We start from the raw sequence: 6,000 nt of genomic DNA, 5'->3' as shown, positions 1-6,000 counted from the left end.
GTTTTTACTTCTTTGCTACTAACTCTAGGAGCAATGCATTTCGCAGACAACGTCCACATGTATCACCAAATGTGTCGACAAAAATATGTCATTGCATGACTCAGCGTTCAGGAGATATGATGTCAAATACTGACATGCGTGAAAAATTGACCTAATATGCATGACGTTCTAAATGTATTACTCTTCGGTAGTTAATCAATTCGGAAAACATTTTGCAAGCAGTATCCACACGTGCCTCTGAATGTACCTAGAAAAGTACACTACTGGCCATTAAAATTACTACACCACGAAGATGACGTGCTACAGACGCGAAATTTAACCGACAGGAAGAAGATGCTGTGATATGCAAATGATTAGCTCTTCAGAGTATTCACACAAGGTTGGCACCGGTGGCGACACCTAAAACGTGCTGATATGAGGAAAGTTTCCAACCGATTTCTCATACACAAACAGCAGTTGACCGGTGACTGGTGAAACGTTGTTGTGATGCCTCGTGTAAGGAGCAAAATGCGTACCATCACGTTTCCGACTTTGATGAAGGTCGGATTGGAGCCTATCGCGATTGCGGTTTATCGTATCGCGTCATTGCTGCTCGCTTTGGTCGAGATCCGATGACTGTTAGCAGAATATTGAATCGGTGGGTTCAGGAGGGTTATACGGAACGCCGTCCTTGTTTCCAACCCACGTCTCAATCCCTGAGACAACAGATGGGGACGTTTGCAAGACAACAACCATCTGCACGAACAGTTCGACGACGTTTGCAGCAGGATGGACTATCAGTTCGGAGACCATGGCTGCGGTTACCTTTGACGCTGCATCACAGACAGCATCCCCTGCGAGCACCGAGCGTGGTGGCGCAGTGGTTAGCACACTGGACTCGCATTCGGGAGGACGACGGTTCAATCCCGTCTCCGGCCATCCTGATTTAGGTTTTCCGTGATTTCCCTAAATCGTTTCAGGCAAATGCCGGGATGGTTCCTTTGAAAGGGCACGGCCGATTTCCTTCCCAGTCCTTCCTTAACCCGAGTTTACGCTCCGTCTCTAATGACCCCGTTGTCGACGGGACGTTGTAACCTCCCCCTCACTTATCGACCTTAATGACAGTGAAAATTTAAACCGCGTGTACCTAATGGAAATTTGGGAAAAGCAATCGTCACCGAAGTTAATTTGTCGGTAAAGAGGGAGGAAAGGGTTACATCTAAATGAAAGGAAAAATGCAAATGAAACTGGTGGAAATTAATTTTGAAAAGGGGTAAAGTTAATAAAGAAAGTAAATGTGCGGCCGTTACGTCAACAATTAACCAGCGGTAATTAGATATTTGAGATTTGGGGGAAATTACGGTCGCCAGTCCTAAGGACAATTACTATAGTAACTGAAAAAGAAAGGTTATTACACATATAATTAGCACTAGAAGCGCGGCAAATGAAGGTTGACACGTGTAGTGTGAAAACTGAAAGTTTGTCAGAAGTAATAAATTTCGCTACACTCTGACTTAATTTAGCAAAAGAATTAATAAAACCAGAAAATTGAAAGTTAATTTAGTGACTGAAATTAATAGTGAACTTTGTTTATGAAGCATATTGAAATTCAGTAAAATACAGTTAGTCTTGGGCTACATCAACAATCATTTCGAAAGCTACTTGAATCTACGCAATTTAGAAATAAGAGATTTAACTTCGAACTTGAATGAAATGATTCTGAACAATTAACAACAGTAAAATTTAGTACGTACCAAGCTGAGCTGCAGTCACAGGTAAGCTAAAATATGCTAACAAAACTCACACTCTTAATTTGTGCTCGTGTAATCTAAATATTGTAGCCAGCTATGAATAATTTAACTGAACTTTGAAATTAAGGCAGTGAAATTGAATTATATTATTTTAATGCTGGCGTTTGAATTTCAACGACACTCGGGCTCATTTCGGAAAAGGAATGGACCCTGCTTGGCAATGCAATTGGGACAATGAGCAACAAAGGATCATGCTACGTTGCTGTAATTTTGTGATTTGAACAGTTTTAAAAACTGAGGTCTGCCATACAGATCTAAAACTTTACGTGCTTCCAGTCTTCCTTGTTGGTTGATTGAAGGTTTGAAGCCGTAGATCGAGGAGGTGGCGACAATACAAATAATATTCACAAAACAAACCAACATAAATGCATAAATATATACACTCCTGGAAATTGAAATAAGAACGCCGTGAATTCATTGTCCCAGGAAGGGGAAACTTTATTGACACATTCCTGGGGTCAGATACATCACATGATCACACTGACAGAATCACAGGCACATAGACACAGGCAACAGAGCATGCACAATGTCGGCACTAGTACAGTGTATATCCACCTTTCGCAGCAATGCAGGCTGCTATTCTCCCATGGAGACGATCGTAGAGATGCTGGATGTAGTCCTGTGGAACGGCTTGCCATGCCATTTCCACCTGGCGCCTCAGTTGGACCAGCGTTCGTGCTGGACGTGCAGACCGCGTGAGACGACGCTTCATCCAGTCCCAAACATGCTCAATGGGGGACAGATCCGGAGATCTTGCTGGCCAGGGTAGTTGACTTACACCTTCTAGAGCACGTTGGGTGGCACGGGATACATGCGGACGTGCATTGTCCTGTTGGAACAGCAAGTTCCCTTGCCGGTCTAGGAATGGTAGAACGATGGGTTCGATGACGGTTTGGATGTACCGTGCACTATTCAGTGTCCCCTCGACGATCACCAGTGGTGTACGGCCAGTGTAGGAGATCGCTCCCCACACCATGATGCCGGGTGTTGGCCCTGTGTGCCTCGGTCGTATGCAGTCCTGATTGTGGCGCTCACCTGCACGGCGCCAGACACGCATACGACCATCATTGGCACCAAGGCAGAAGCGACTCTCATCGCTGAAGACGACACGTCTCCATTCGTCCCTCCATTCACGCCTGTCGCGACACCACTGGAGGCGAGCTACACGATGTTGGGGCGTGAGCGGAAGACGGCCTAACGGTGTGCGGGACCGTAGCCCAGCTTCATGGAGACGGTTGCGATTGGTCCTCGCCGATACCCCAGGAGCAACAGTGTCCCTAATTTGCTGGGAAGTGGCGGTGCGGTCCCCTACGGCACTGCGTGGGATCCTACGGTCTTGGCGTGCATCCGTGCGTCGCTGCGGTCCGATCCCAGGTCGACGGGCACGTGCACCTTCCGCCGACCACTGGCGACAACATCGATGTACTGTGGAGACCTCACGCCCCACGTGTTGAGCAATTCGGCGGTACGTCCACCCAGCCTCCCGCATGGCCACTATACGCCCTCGCTCAAAGTCCGTCAACTGCACATACGGTTCACGTCCACGCTGTCGCGGCATGCTACCAGTGTTAAAGACTGCGATGGAGCTCCGTATGCCACGGCAAACTGGCTGACACTGACGGCGGCGGTGCACAAATGCTGCGCAGCTAGCGCCATTCGACGGCCAACACCGCGGTTCCTGGTGTGTCCGCTGTGCCGTGCGTGTGATCATTGCTTGTACAGCCCTCTCGCAGTGTCCGGAGCAAGTATGGTGGGTCTGACACACCGGTGTCAATGTGTTCTTTTTTCCATTTCCAGGAGTGTATATACAAACAGTAAAACAATTACAATATATAAAGAGACAGAAATGTCCTATCTTGAGGTAACAAACCAAGGAAAAAAATTATAGTACAATAGATGGAAATAGGAGGATATGCATTTCCGGCGTTACAATTTCATGCAAATAAAGAGTTAGCTGTGTTTCACAAGAACGATGTTTCCTAAGCCCATGTTGACTGTTTGTCAATAGACAGTTTTCTTCGAGGTAATTCATAATGTTCGAACACAATATATGTTGTAGAATCCTGCCGCATATCGACGTTAATGATATGGACGTGTAATTAAGTGGATTACTTCTACTACCTTTCTTGAATATTTGTGTGACCTTTACAACTTTCCAGTCTTTGGGAGCAGATCTTTCGTCGAGCAAACGGTTGTGTACGATTGTCAAGTATGGACTAATGCATCAACATACTCTGAAAGGAACCTAATTGGTATACAGTGTGGAGCAGAAGGCTTGTTTTTATTAAGTGATTTAAGTTGCTTCACTACTCCGAGGGTATTTACTTCTACGTTACTCCTGTTGGCAGCTGTTCTTGATTCGCATTCTACAATAACTACTTCTTCTTTTGTGAAGGCATTTCGGAAGGCTGTGTTTAGTAACTCTGCTTCGTCAGCACTGTCTTAGATAGTATCTCCATTGTTGCCGCGCAGCTGAATTTCACATGAGTGGTGCTTTCTGAAACCTTTCTGATTCGTGGACATAAGATTCACAGTATCAATAAAATTTATCATATTCGAATTGAGAATGTTGAAATCTGGTATCGCAGGACAGAGTGGATCAGGTTGTGGAAAGGGGCCAAGATCAGTTACTTACAATGCATAGTTTTCTCTTTAAAACAACAAGGATCAATTCACGGCTCAGGGTCGAAGTAACCTCTCAGTAATAAGGTTTAAATAATTCCTCTTAAGACACAAGGATTTAGAAATACAGAGCAAATAAGAATTTTAAATAAAACACGGCTGAAGGGCTAATCTTAAAATACTTCACATAAGGTTCGGCTGAAGGCCATATAATGAACATAGAACAGACAAAATTAATACACAGCTGAGGGTCTGGCACAGTACTTGCGGCAAAAGAAAATCACAATCACAAACAACAGAACAGAGATGCTCAGAAGTGTTCCAAGGGTCGGCCTGGGGAGGAAACTCTAACAACGGTTTAGGTGAGACAGGCAGCCAAACGTAACACCAAATAATCGGGTGGCAGCACGGCCTAGGGACGGCTGACGAACCAACCAACAACCTAATCAACTCCTACTCCAGTATGGAGACAGCATTCAGCTGCTCAGCGGAAATCACAGAAGTTACACACAGTTCCGACTAACCACTTGCACCAAGAACTCCGACAATCCTAAAACCAATAACCGTGGAACAACAAGGAGAAATGACAAGTCACACACACAGAGAGTTTCCAAAAGCGGTCGGCGAACAAATACACGTCGTCCGATGAGACGACCGACCGCACGAGCAACAAAAGTCGTCCCCACTCAAGATATGACTGTCGAAAATTGTCGGACGAGTCTTGGCTGTCCGGAGCTCACTGCAGCTCCAACCCGACTCAACTCGATGTCCGTTCGGAATTCGGAGACAAGGCGACACGGGCACACTGGCTCGGACCAAACCATGCGTAGGTAACTCTTGTCCATCGGCCACGACATCTCTGTACAAGGAAGGAACCGAGCCACGTCCGGCAAGATGACGAACTGACGAGGCCCAGACGGTCAAAAGACCAAATACCTGTCGCCCGAAGAGACGACCAACCGAACGACCAACCGGCGGTTTTTATCACTCCAGTCTCCTTCCGTCGGCCAGTTCATGTGTGTTTCAAGCGGTCGGCAAGTACTGGCTGTCCACGCCTCACTGGCTCTCCGTCCCCGACTCACTACTGCTGCGCCCCGACCGAGTTCCCAACTGCTGGTCCTTCCGCCACTGAACTGCAGACACACTACCACACTAAAACCCGAAAATACTATCGGTCGTTAAGAGCAGGGACTTCCAACTGACTCGGGATTTTGACCATCTAACGCACGGTTGGGACAGGACGACATCCAACAGGTGTCTCAATCCATTCCAATGCAAATACCTGCTGTCATAAGGGCCAGAGGTGGACGGAAACATTATTGACTTGTTCAATTTGTGATGTCTCTTCAATAAATGATCCAATTTTTATGAGATTGTAATGTCTTCTTTCTCTGTACATGCGGACTAAATCTGCCGACTTCCGTCCCATTCTGGTAATTTCTTCTCGGTGCATCGTTTTTTCTTTCCTCCCTCTCCTCTCTCTCTCTCTCTCTCTCTCTCTCTCTCTCTCTCTTTCTCTCTCTCTCTCTCCCTTGGAGTGTATACAACACGAACCGAAAGCCTCCAAACATACATCCCTGGGACACGC

The sequence above is a fragment of the Schistocerca nitens genome, chromosome 2 (genome assembly GCF_023898315.1).
Source record: "Schistocerca nitens isolate TAMUIC-IGC-003100 chromosome 2, iqSchNite1.1, whole genome shotgun sequence".
Lineage (NCBI taxonomy): Eukaryota > Metazoa > Arthropoda > Insecta > Orthoptera > Acrididae > Schistocerca > Schistocerca nitens.
Note: the sequence above shows the minus strand (reverse complement) of the source record.